This window comes from Papio anubis, chromosome 7, assembly GCF_008728515.1.
Source record: "Papio anubis isolate 15944 chromosome 7, Panubis1.0, whole genome shotgun sequence".
Lineage (NCBI taxonomy): Eukaryota > Metazoa > Chordata > Mammalia > Primates > Cercopithecidae > Papio > Papio anubis.
The window spans coordinates 87947618-87961441 of record NC_044982.1 but is presented as its reverse complement, the minus strand read 5'-3'; the positions used below and the strand labels follow the sequence as shown (position 1 = coordinate 87961441).

General features: G+C 37.3%; 1 protein-coding gene across 5 annotated transcripts in view; it reads left to right on the top strand.

Moving 5' to 3' along the window:
- Positions 1-13824, top strand: part of LRRK1 (leucine rich repeat kinase 1) — a 149787-nt gene that overhangs the window by 24733 nt on the left and 111230 nt on the right. The gene's annotated exons all lie outside the window — the stretch shown is intronic.

Here is a 13824-nt window from a genome sequence, read left to right as displayed (position 1 = left end):
TGATTCTGTTGGTAGCAGTCGTGGGTGGTCATGGGGCCTCTCTGCTCACAGTGGGCAGGTTGGGGGGTGCACTCGCCCAGAGATGGCCTCCATGTCCATGCTGGACCATTCCCAGGGTTCTCCATCCGCCAGCGCTTACTGATCAACCTGTAGTGCTGGACATCCCTTTTCAACAAGTCTGGAAGGCGCTTTTTTCCCGGTTTTTGCAGAGTAACTCAGAAGTGACTTAATAAAAATATGCACAAACTGTCTTGGTATGTTCCAAATTGGGATCTTATATAAAGACTCCTGGGCCTAAGGCAACAGTCTATGTAAAGTGAATCATTTCCCCTTCTTACATCTTCTGACAAGATGGCCTGCCTTTCCTTCAAGTATAATTTTAATCTTTTTGTTTTACTCCAAGGGGGTGTAAAAGCTTGCTGAGTCATTGTTTTCTGCCTTTTTAATAAAAATTAAGTTAGTGGTTTAGAGTGGAAATTCTGCCCCCTCCCTTGGTCAAGTCACTGAATCTCTGGGGACCTCTTTCTTCATCTGTAAACGGAGATTATACTAGTACCTGATGGGGTTAAGTGAATTAACCTAAGTGTTTCCTTTGAATATTTACTCACTGCCTTCACAAAATAATGTTTCTCTTCTCTCTTTCTCCCCCAAATTTCTACAAAACACCACATTTCTATCTTTATTGTTATTGCCATATGATCGAGACCATCCTGGCTAACACGGTGAAACCCCGTCTCTACTAAAAAAAATACAAAAAACTAGCCGGGCGAGGTGGCGGGCGCCTGTAGTCCCAGCTACTCGGGAGGCTGAGGCAGGAGAATGGCATAAACCCAGGAGGCGGAGCTTGCAGTGAGCTGAGATCCGGCCACTACGCTCCAGCCTGGGGGACAGAGCGAGACTCTGTCTCAAAACAAAACAAAACAAAACAAAAGATTTCTAAAAATTTAAATAAACAAGCAGTAGATTTAGGAAGTTACAAAGATAGACTATTGGAACCTTACTGAACTGAATCTTAGATAATGTCCCTTTTTATTTGGTTCTTTTTTTTTTTTAAGCTAAAAATAAGGTTAGTTCCTCCTCAGTTCTTGGCATTTTTGTGATCATTTGTTTGCAAGTGATCGTATCATTTTGTTTTGTTTTGTTTTGTTTTTGTTGTTGTTGTTTTTGAGATGAAGTCCTGCTCTTGTCGCCCAGGCTGGAGTGCAATGGTGTGATCTCGGCTCACTGCAACCTTTACCTCCCGGGTTCAAGTGATTCTCCTGCCTCAGCCTCCCAAGTAGCTGGGATTACAGGCACCTGCCAGTATGCCCAGCTAATTTTTGTATTTTTGGTAGAGACAGGATTTCACCAGGTTAGTCAGGCTGCTCTCGAATTCCTGACCTCAGGTAATCTGCCCACCTCGGCCTCCCAAAGTGCTGGGATTACAGGTATGAGCCACCGCGCCTGGTCATGATCATATCTTTTAAATGTTCAGCCTCCAACCATTCATAATGAATGCCTTGAACACAGGTCAGAGAAAAATCGTGAAGGGGGGCTGTCAGTGAGGTTTGGGTGGGCATGGGGCCTCACAGTGGGGCCCCATTCTTGGAGTGTTGATGGCTGCTGAGGAATCATGGAATTTCTTGTTTTAATATCAGGATATTGCTCATGAAAAAAAAGGAGGAGACCTATTGTTCAGTCAGAGTTTGTACTAAACGGAAGAAGTTTGCACCATACGCAAGCAGGCTTCTCCATCCAGGAAAAGAGCTGTGAATGCAACAACCACAGCACAGCATTGATCGAACTCAGCTATGCACCAAAAACCCAGCTGCAGAGCAGTGCAGCACCCAGGGAATGTTAACTCTTGCTGCAGACTGAGGATCTTCTCAGAGTTTGTATCTTAGGTCAAAGGGGCGGGGTAGGCAGGCTTTCACTTCTGTTCAGAATTATCTTTTACAAGGATGGGTTTGTGGCATTTGCTTTAACCTTTTGGAGGCTACACTTTAGTCACTCACTGGGTTCACCTCAAATCCTCACATGATATACACCAGCCTAAATTCTATGAGCTACGGAGGACTCCTGATCTTGGCTTTTTTGCTTCTATTTTGTGTGCTTGCTTTTGTGTTTGGAAAGCAGATGGCAGTCCCAGAATTGAGACAACTCAGCTGGAGTCAATTTCTGTTGTTTGAACTTGAGGGTGTATATCTCAGCCTGGAAGACACGCAGAGGAAAAGGAAGAAAACATGACCTCATGTTTTTTCCCTTGCCAATATGTTAAAACTTTAGTTGTCTGAAAATGTCAGACGGTCATATGGTTCAAAAATCATAAGTATCAATCTACAATTCTGAGATTCTTACATCCTTCCAGAGATTTTTTATATGTAAAGAAGCAAAACAAAGATAGAGTCTGACTTTTCCCCTCTTTTACACAAAATGTAGCTGATCACAGATGCTGTTCTTTACCTTGCCTGTTTCTTTCACACATTAAGGGCGTCATTGGCCTTCTTTTAGTCAACTGCATAGTATTCTATGACATGGATGCAACTCAGTTATACAGGCAGTCTCCTCTTCATGGGCATTCAGGTGATTCCTAATATGTGCTGTAACAAATAATGCTAGATGTCTATTTCCATGTATAGAAGCGTATCTATACAATTCGTTCCCAAAGTAATGGGTCAAATGGCATATGCTTCTAAAAATCTGACAGATGTTGCTAAGTAACCCTTCAGGAGAGTTTTTACTGTTTATGCCCCTATCCCTGAAAACGTATGTGCTTGTCTGTTTCCCAGAGGCTTACAAGTATTTACTACCAAATGTTTGCTTTTTCCTAATCTGATATGTGAAAAACGGTGTCCCAGCCTAGTTTGAATATGCACTTCTCTTACGATGAGTGTGGTCAAGCATGTTTTAGCACGTGTAAGAGGTAGTTATATTTACTTTTTTAAAAACTATCTCTTCATATTTTTATTTTATTTTATTTTTTTAGACAGTCTTGCTCTGTCACTCAGGCCAGAGTGCAATGGCACAATCTCAGCTCACTCCAACCTCCGCCTCCTGGGTTCAAACAATTATCCTGCCTTAGCCTCCTGAGTAGCTTGGATTAGACACCCACCACCATGCCCGGCTAATTTTTGTATTTTTAGAAGAGAAGGGGTTTCACCATGTTGGCCAGGCTGGTCTCGAACTCCTGATCTCAGGTGATCCACCTGCCTCAGCTTCCCAAAGTGCTGGGATTATAGGCATGAGCCACTGCACCCAGCCTTCATATTCTTTATTAATCAATTTTTGAGAAACTCTGATTTTCCTTATCAATTTCTAGGTGCTGTTAGTGTCGGCATAGTATCTGGTCGTTGTTAACCCATAATTAGATGCCCTATCAAGATCTATCTAAGAACACAAAAAACTGAAATGAAACTTTGAATATTCAAAGAGGCTATAAAGGAAGTGCTCTGCTTTTTTCTCTTAATTATTAAATGAATATGTTAAATATAAAGTACCTAGAGGAAATAGTGATAAATATATCAGGCCTACCTGAAGAGAACCTTAAACTCTTGACATACAGGATATTTGAGTAAGAAAAATAACATAACATATCATCTTCTTGTGCAGGAACACTTAATATTGTAAATATATGAATTCTCACAAATTGAGCCTATCATTTAATGCATTCTCAATTAGAATACAAACAGGATTTCTTTTTGGAAGATGAAAAAAGTATAATAAATTTTACCTAGAGAAATAAACCTATGAAAATAGCCAGGAAAGTTCGGGTCGGGGAGGGGATGGGATGAGAGGAGGGGAGGTGATAGTTGCAGCACATGCTAAAATTTATTCCAATGCCACAGTAATGACTGGGATTGGAGACTAGCGAGGGAATGCACAGAGAAAGCAATGGAACAGGAGTGGCAATGTGAAAATAGGCCAAAATGCACATTGATTTTGCCTTGCTAGTTAGAATTAAAATTAGTACAGGAAAGGTTTATTTGGGAATAGCATAGGGGTAACATATTGCTTTCTCATTCCCACTCCAAAATCAATTTCAGATGGATCAAATCTACGGCATGGATGCAACTCAATTATATAGGCAGTCTCCTTTTCGTGGGCATTTGGGGGATTCCTAATATGTGCTGTAACAAATAACCCTAGATGTCTTAAGCATAAAAATGAACACCACTAAAAGTCTAGGAAAATGATGAAACTAAACAGTTTTGGAGTAAAGGACATTTTTCTAGGCACAGCACAAAACCTAGACATTGTAAATTTAGGAAAAGTTGAATGAATGTTGAACAACATACTAATTAGAACTATTCAGTAGCAAAGTCCTTCTTAAGTGCCAGTCAACAAATAGGTAGAAATTATTTCCATCATAGATTCCAAAGAGCTGTTTTCCTTCATTTGCAAAGAGCATTAACAAATCAATGAGAAAAATAACATTCCAATTATCTTTCTTTTTTTTTTTTTTTTTTTTTTTTTTAGATGGAGTCTTGCTCTGTCACCAGGCTGGAGTGCAGTGGCATGATCTCAGCTCACTGCAACCTCCGCCTCCCAGCTTCAAGTGATTCCCCTGCCTCAGCCTCCCAAGTAGCTGGGATTACAGGCCCGCGCCACCATGCCTGGCTAATTTTTTGTATTTTAGTAGAGATGGGGTTTCACCAAGTTGGCCAAGATGGTCTCCATCTCCTGACCTCGTGATCCGCCCACCTCAGCCTCCCAAAGTGCTGGGATTAAAGGTACGAGCCACCATGCCCAATTTTCAAATCAAATTTTCAAATCAAACAAAACGCAGGATTAGGCAGTTTAATTTAGTTAATAGAAAAAAAAAGAAACAATTGATAAACATAGAAAACACACTGTGCCCATTCCTATGGAAAGAAATGCAAATGAAAACCAATTATGAGATATGTTATTCTGTTTTATAGATTGGAAAAATCAGAAAGTTTGGCATTATTTAATGTAGTAAGGCTATCGTTTTTGTTCTACTTTATATATATATATTTTATTCTCAATATTCTAACTCAATATTGAAAGAGTTAATAATTGAGGCTATCTTGAAAAGAACTTATTGAACATAAACTGGCAATATTTATAAAAATTAGGACTGAATATATCCTCTGCTCCTTCCACTGCTGGAGATTTTATAGTTGCTATGTGGGCAGAAATGCATATGCATTTCCCAGGATGTTTATGTCAGCATTGCAGAGACTAAGAAAAAACTGGAAATGCCCTAAATGTTCATCCATGAAGACAGGAAGCTATCATGAAGAAGAATGTGCTAGATCTCCATGTACCTATGCAGAAGAACTTTCAAGCAGGAAAAGCGAGATGCAGAACATGATTATCGTATAATCCATTTGTTAAAAAACAAGAGGAGGAGAAGTGAATATTTATGTGAGATCCAGGGAAACGTGAGCTGCTCCATGAGCTTTGTCTGCACAGTGATGTATTCAAAGGAAATTCCAGCCTGGAATCTTAAAATCAACAAGCAGCTGAAGTCTTTAAGACAGTTACTTGACAAGGCATCCACGGGGAATTCCACTGAAAGCCCACAGACACGCTGCTGAACTCCTTTGCCCAGCTCTTCCCCAAAAGCTCACAAAATACAGTCTCTGTCATCAATCTTTAATCTGATTATCTCAAGAAAGGCCCCAGGTGCTACCCCCAAAACCAGCTTGTCTTGTTATGTATGTATGTTTCTGTCTGTGAGTCTGTCTTCCTCCACATCTGCCCTTTCCAACGCAGACATCTCAGCCCCTCGGCATCCCTTCCCTGCCTGCCCAGCACCAGGAAGGTGCACTTGCCCTTGCCTTAGGATACAAGGAGAAGGCAGAGGTGGGGAGATGGGACACCTCCTCATGGGTTTCATCTCCGCCGTTGGAATGTGACTTACGAATGCATGGAGGTCATGAAAGGGATGTAATTTTGCCAAGTATTGGTAAATTCCCCTCCCTATGGGTTGTACCATTTCGCATTCTCTCCAGCAATTAAAGAGCATGTCTGTTTCATCACATTAACCCTTTGTCTATAAGTTGCAAATATTTTTTTCCAAGTCGCCATTTGTCTTTTTACTTTGTTTCTGTGTTTTGAGATGTAGAGTTGGGGTTTTTATCCTTATATGTTTAAATTTTATGTTTGGCCATAAAATAAGCCTCCATAAATGTAAAATAATGAAAATCATACAAAATATGTTCAGTGACCACAATAGAAAGAAGTTAGAAATCAATAGCAGAAAGAAATTTGGGGAATTCACAAATATGTAGAAATTAACACATTATTAAATAACAAATGTGTTAAGGAAGAAATCACAAAAAATTATAATATACTTTGATATGAATTAAAACAAAAATACATCATGCTAAAACTTAAGGGATACAGCTAAAGCAGTGCTTAGAGTAAAATTTACAGTGGCAGCTACTTATATATAAAAAAGAAGAAAGATCTCAAATCAATAACCTAAACTTACACCTTAAGAAACTAGAAAAAGAATAGACTAAGCCAAAAGCAAGTAGAAGGAAGGAAATAACAAAAATTAGAGTAGAAATAAATAAAATAGAGAAGATAAAAGCAGTAGGGAAAATCAGTGAAATCAAAAGTTAGTTCTTTGAAAAAACCAATGATTTTTGTTGACAAACCTTCGGTTATAATGACCTTAAAAATAAAAAGGAGAAGGCTCTCAAATTACCAAGATCAGGAATGAAAGAGGAACATCGCTGGCAACCTAACAGAAATAAAAAAGATTATAGGAGAATACTGTGAACAATTTTCACCAACAAATTCAATAACCTAGATGAAATGGATAAAATCCTAGAAAGACATAAACTACCTAAACTGACTCAAGAAGAAACAGAAAATCTGAATACACTTAAAACAAGTAGAGAGACTGAATTAGTAATAAATAAACAAATAAATAATTCCCCACAAAGAAAAGCCAAGCCCAGATAGTTTCACTGGTAAAATCTACCAAACATTTAAAGAAGAGTTAGCATCAACTTCACAAACTCTTCCAAACAATAAAATATGGAAGAATACTTCCCAATTCAGTCTATGAAACCAGTATTACCCTGAAGCCAAAACCAGAAAAAGATGTCACAGGAAAACTACAGACCACTATCTCTTTCAAATATAGATGCAAAATCTCAATAAGACACTAGCAAACCAAATTTAGTAACACATAAAAAAGATTATACACCATGACCAAGTGGAATTTTTCTTAGGATTCCAAGCTTGGTTTAACATCAATCAATATAAAAATCCATATTAATAGAATAAAGGAGAAAAAGCATGTGATCATCTCAACAGACACAGAAAAACATTTGACAGTATTCACCAACCTTTGATGAAAAACACTCAATAAACTAGTAATAGAAGGAAACTTCCTCAATCTGATAAACTGCATCTGTTAACAACAAAACAAAACAAAACAAAACAAAAACCATAATTAACATCATACTTAATAGTGAAAGACTGACTGCTTTCTCCTTAACATCAAGAACAAAACAAGGATGTCCACTCTCACTACTTCTATTCAACACTACACTGGAGGTTCTAGCCAGGGCAAAGGCAAGAAAAAGAAATGAAAGGCATTCAGATTGGAAAGATAAAACTATATTTTCAGATGACATCATACTGTATGTAGAATATTCTAAGCAATACACAAAAGACAATTAGAACTAATAGTTCAGCAAATTTGTAGGAAGCAAGATCAAAATGTAAAAATCAATTGTGGTTATATGAATTATCACTTAATCTGAAAATTTAATTAAGAAAACAATTACATTTACAATAGCATCAAAAAGAATAAAACATTTGGGAGTAAATGTAAGAAAAGAAGTGTAAGATTTATACACCAAAAACTGCAAAACATTGTTGAAAGAAGTTAAAGAGAACCTAAATAAATGAAAAAACATTCTGTATTCATGAATTGGAAGACTTAATAATGGTAAGATGGCAATACTCCCCAAATTGACTTATGTATTCAATGCAGTCTCTATCAAAATCCTAGCTGAAATTCTACAAAAATGGCAAGATGATTCTAATATTCAAATAAAATGCGAGAGCATGGCTAAACCTATAAAACTCTTAAAAGAGGATTAAATCATTATGATCTTGGATTAGGCAATAGTTTCTCAGATACTACACCAAAAACACAAGCGACAAAAGGAAAAATAGGTAAGTTGGACTTCATCAGTTAAAAATTTTTGTTCTTCAATAGACATAATCAAGCAAGTGAAAAGAACCTGTAAAATGGGAGAAAATATTTCCAAATTATTTATCTTATAAAGGACTTGTATCTGATTATATAAAGAACTCTCACAATTCAGCAACAAAAAAACAACCCAATTTTAAAAAGAGCAGACTGGGCGCGGTGGCTCATGCCTGTAATCCCAGCACTTTGGGAGGCCGAGGCAGGCGGATCACGAGGTCAGGAGATCGAGACCATCCTGGCTAACACGGTGAAATCCCGTCTCTACTAAAAATACAAAAAATTAGCCAGGCGTGGTGGCAGGCACCTGTAGTCCCAGTTACTCGGAGGTTGAGGCAGGAGAATGGTGGCATGAACCCGGGAGGCGGAGGCTGCAGTGAGCCAAGATCGCGCCACTGCACTCCAGCCTGGGTGACAGATCGAGACTCCGTCTCAAAAAAAAAAAAAAAAAAAAAGAGCAAAGGGTCTAAATAGACATTTATCCAAAGAAGATGTGAAAATGGCCAATCAACACATGAAAAGATGCTCAACTTCACTAATCATTATGGAAATACAAAGCAAAACCACAATCAGATACCACTTCACACCCAACAGAACGGATAACAGAAAGACAGACCGAAAATGGCAAGTGGTAGTAAGGATATGGAGAAATTGGAGCCCTCATTCATTGAAGGTGGGACTGGAACATGCTGCAGGCAGTTTGGAAAATGATTTGGCAGTTTCTCAACATTTTACACATGCAATTACCATATGATCCAGCAATTCTACTCCTAAGTATATACACAAGAGAACTGAGGGCAGATATTCACAGAAAAACTTGCACATAAATGATCACAGTAGCATTATTCCTAATAACCAAAAAGTGAAAAATCCCAAGCACCCATCAGCTGATGAATAAATAAACAAATGTGGTCTATTCATACAGTGGAATATTACGCAGCAATAGCAAGGAAATAATAGCGTTACTAGCAAGTATGAATTAATATTTAATAATTAAATAATAAGGTCGGGCACAGTGGCTCATACCTGTAATCCCAGCACTTTGAGCAGCTGAGGAGGGTGGATCATCTGAGGTCAGGAGTTTGAGACCAGCCTGGCCAACATGATGAAATCCCGTTTCCACTAAAAATACAAATATTAACCAGGTGTGGTGGCACACGTCTGTAATCCCAGCTACTTGGGAGTCTGACACAGCAGAATGGTTTGAACCCGGGAGGTGGAGGTTGCAGTGAGCTGAGATCGCACCTTTGCACTCCTGCTTGGGCAACAAGAGTGAAACTCTGTCTCAAAAAATAATAATCATAATCATAATTAAATAGTAGTATTATTAAGAGTAAGTACTATAATATGCTACAACATGAATAAATCTTGAAAACATGCTGAGTGAAAGAACTAAGTCACAAAAACCATATTGTATTATTCCACGTATGTGACATGTTCAGAAGAGGCAAACTATAGAGATGAAAAGTAGATTAGTGGTTGGCAGGGACCCGGGAGGAGGAAGTGGGAACTGACTGGTATAGCGTATCTTTCCAGGGTGGTACAAATGTTTTAAAATCAGAAAGTGGTGATAGTTACACAACTCTGTGAATATATTCAAACCCACTGAATTGTACACTTTTAAATGGTGAATTTTATGATATGTGAATTATCTCTCAATAAAGCTGTTATCTTTTAAATGTGGCTGATGTATCCATCTTTTATTACTTCTGGGTTGTGAGCCACAGTTAAAGGGGTTATACACTCCCAGGCTAAAAAGAAATTTACCTGTGTTTTCTTTTAATGCTTATATCATTTCATTTTTTTACATTATATCTCTAATTCATTTGGAATTATCTTGGTGTTTCATGGGAGGAATGGATCTGATCATACATTTTTCTATGTGGCTATCCAGTTGTACAAACACCATTGATTTAGCACACTATTCTTTGTGGGGCCCTTCTCACAGGACCTGACTCCTGCCCTGGTCCACTCTTTCCTCTGATGGAGACAGCATTCAATTCTAGCGTACCTTTCCCTGGAAATGCTATCAAATTGCTTGTCAGATTTTCAGTGACATCCACGTTTTATCACAGTAATCATTCCCATCAATGATTTTTATGGTGATTAACCAGACAATTAGCTGCCTCCAGGTTTTAAGTCTGCATCATAAAGCTTACATCTTACTTGGGAATATTATTGGGCATTCCTTATGCTTTTAAGCAAGATATTTTAACAAAATCTATTAGCCAAAATTAACTCCAAAGCCACTCATTTGAATGTCGGCTAATCTCATTAAGCAGAATTTTAATTTACTTATTTTACAGCTTTATTGAGGTATAATTGATGAATAAAAATTATATATATTTAATGTATACCCTGTGATGATTTGATATACATAAATGTTGCAAAATGATTAGCATAATCAGCTTAATGAACACATCTACCACTTCACATAATTACCTTTGTGTGCCTGTGTGTATTAACAACACGTAAGATCTACTCTTTTAGTAAATTTCAAGTGTACAATTCAGTATTATTCAGTATTATTCAGTATTAGATCCCCAGAACTTACTCATAACTAAAAGTTTGTACCCTTTGACCAACACCTCCCTATTTCTCCTATGCCCCAGCTCTTGGCAACCACCGTTCACTCTCGGCTTCTTTAATTTGAACTTTTTAAGATTCCACATATAAGTGAGATCATACAGTATTTGTCTTCTGTGTCTGGCTTATTAATCACTTAGCATAATGTTCTCCAGGTTCACCCATGTTGCAAATGACAGGATTTACTTCCTTTTAAATGATGAACAGTATTCCATTTTGTGTGTGTGTGTGTGTGTGTATATATATATGTATGTATATAAGCCACATTTTCTGTGTCCATTCATCTGTCAAAGGACACAGGTTGTTTCCATATCTTGGCTATTGTGAATAATGCTACATACAGTTAATATGAGATTACAGATATCTCTTCAAGATACTGATTTCCTTTCCTGTGGGTAAATACCCAGTAATGGGATTTCTGGATCATATGGTAGTTCTATTTTTAATTTTTTGAGGAGCCTTCATACTTTTTCCCATAATGGGTGCTACCTTACATTCCCATCAACAGTGTATGAGTGGCCCCTTCTCCTCGTCAACATGTGTTATCCTTGTCTTTTTCATAGTAGTCACCCTAACAGGTGTGAGGTAATAACGCATGGGTTTTTTTGTTTGTTTGTTTTGTTGCTGTTGTTGTTGTTTGAGACACAGTCTCGCTCTGTCCTCCAGGCTGGAGTGCAGTGGTGCAATCTCGGCTCACTGCAACCTCCGCCTTCCAGGTTCAAGCAATTTTCTGCCTCAGCCTCCCCAGTACCTGGGTCTACAGGCACATATCACCACACCCAGGTAATTTTTTGTATTTTTAGTAGAGATAGGGTTTCACCATATTGACCAGGCTGGTCTCAAACTCTTGAGCTCGTGATCTGCCTGCCTCGGCCTCCCAAGGTGCTAGGATTACTGGCGTGAGCCACGGCACCCAGCCTAATCCATGTTTTTAATTTGCATTTCCCTGATGATCAGAGATGCCGACAACCTTTTTCTGTACCTTTGGTTATTTGTATGTCTTCTTTGGAATAATGTTTATTCAGGTCCTTTGCCCATTTTAAAAATCAAGTTACTTAGCTTTTTTGCTATTAAGTCATATGGGTTATTTACACGTTTTGAATATTAACCCCTTATCAGATATATGGTTTGCAAATATTTTCTCTCATTCCATAGGTTGCCTTTTCATTTTGTTGATTGTTTCCTTTGCTGTGGTTTTAGTTTGATGTAATCCCACTTGTTTATTTGCACTTTGGTTGCCTGTACTTTCGGTGTCATATCAGAAAAATCATTGTCAAGACTAATTAATGTCAAGGAGAATTTTTCATATGTTTTCTCCTAGGAGTTCTATCATTTCTTATGTTTTAAGTCTTTAATTTATTTCTAGTCAATTTCTGTGCATGGTATAAGATATGGGTCCAATTTCATTATCTTGCATGTAGATGTCCAGTTTTTTTCAACACTATTTATTGAAAAGACCATTATTTCTCCATTGTGTATTTTAGGTACCATTCTCAAAGATTAGTTATTTGTATATTCATAAATTTATTTCTGGACTCTCCATTCTGTTTCATTGGCCTATGTCTCTATTTTTACACATAGACCAATGCATAAAATTAGAACCATACTGTTTTGATTATAATTTGTAATATAGTTTGAAATCAGGAAGCGTGATGCTTCTAGCTGTGTTCTTTCTCAAGATTGCTTGGGCTTATTGGGGGTCTTCTGTGGTTCCATATAAATTGTAGGATTTTTTTTCTATTTTTGTGAAAAATGCCATTGGAATTTTGATAGGAATTGCATTGAGTCTATGGATCACTTTGGGTAGTATGGACATTTTAACAGTATTAATGCTTCCAATCCATGGAGATGGGATATCTTCCCATTTATTTGTGTCTTTTTCAATTTCTTTCATCAATGTCTTATAGTTTTTAGCATATAGATCTTTCTGCTCCTTGGTTAAATTTGCTCCTAAGTATTTTCTGTAGCTATTGTAAATGGGATTGTTTTCTTAATTTCTTTTTCTAAAAGCTTATTGTTGGTGCATAGAACTACGATCGATGTTTTGTATGCTGATTTTGTGTCCTGCAACTTTACTGAATTTATTTATTAGTTCTACTCGTTTTCTGGTGGAGTCTTTAGGTTTTCTGCATATAAGATCATGTCATCTGCAAACACAGACCATTTGACTTCTTTTCTTATTTGAATGCCTTTTATTTCTTTTTCTTGCCTAATTTATCTGGCTAGGAGTTCCAGTAGAAGTGGCAAGAGCAGGCATGCTTATCTTGTTCCTGATCTTGGAGAAAATGCTTTCAGGTTTTCACCATTAAATATGATCATAGCTGTAGGCTTGTGATATATGGTTTTTATGATGTTAAAGTACATTCCTTCTATACCTAACTTGTTGAGAATTTTTATTTTGAAAGGATGTTGAATTTTGTCTATGCTTTTTCTGCATTTATTGAGTTCGTTATATGATTTTTACCATTTATTCTGCTAATGTGGTGTATCATGTCTGTTGATTTGCATATGCTGAACCATCTTTGTTTCCCAGGGATAAACTGAACTTAATAACAGTGTATGATCCTTTTAATGTGCTGTTGAAATCAGTTTGCCAGTATTCTCTTGAGGATTTTTGCACCTAAGTTCAGCAGGGATATTGGTCTGTAATTTTCTTTTCTTATGGTGTTTTTATCTGGCTGTGGTAGGAGGTATTGCTAGTCTTGTAAAACAAGTTTGAAAGTCTTTATTCTCTTCAACATTTGGAAGAGTTTAGGAAGGACTGGCATTCATTCTTCTTTAAACGTTTGGTAGGATTCACCTGTGAAGCCATCTATCTGGTTCTGGGCTTTTTATTTTTAGGTTTTTGATTACTTCCTCAGTCTCCTTACTAATTATTGGCCTGTTCAGATTTTCTATTTCTGTATGACTTATTTTTGATAGGTAGTATGTTTCTAGGAATTTATTCATTTCTTCTAGGTTATCTAATTTGTTAGTGTATAATTGCTATAGTAGTCTCATAATACTTCATAGTTCTATTATATCAATTGTAATGCTACCTCTTTCATTTATAATTTTAT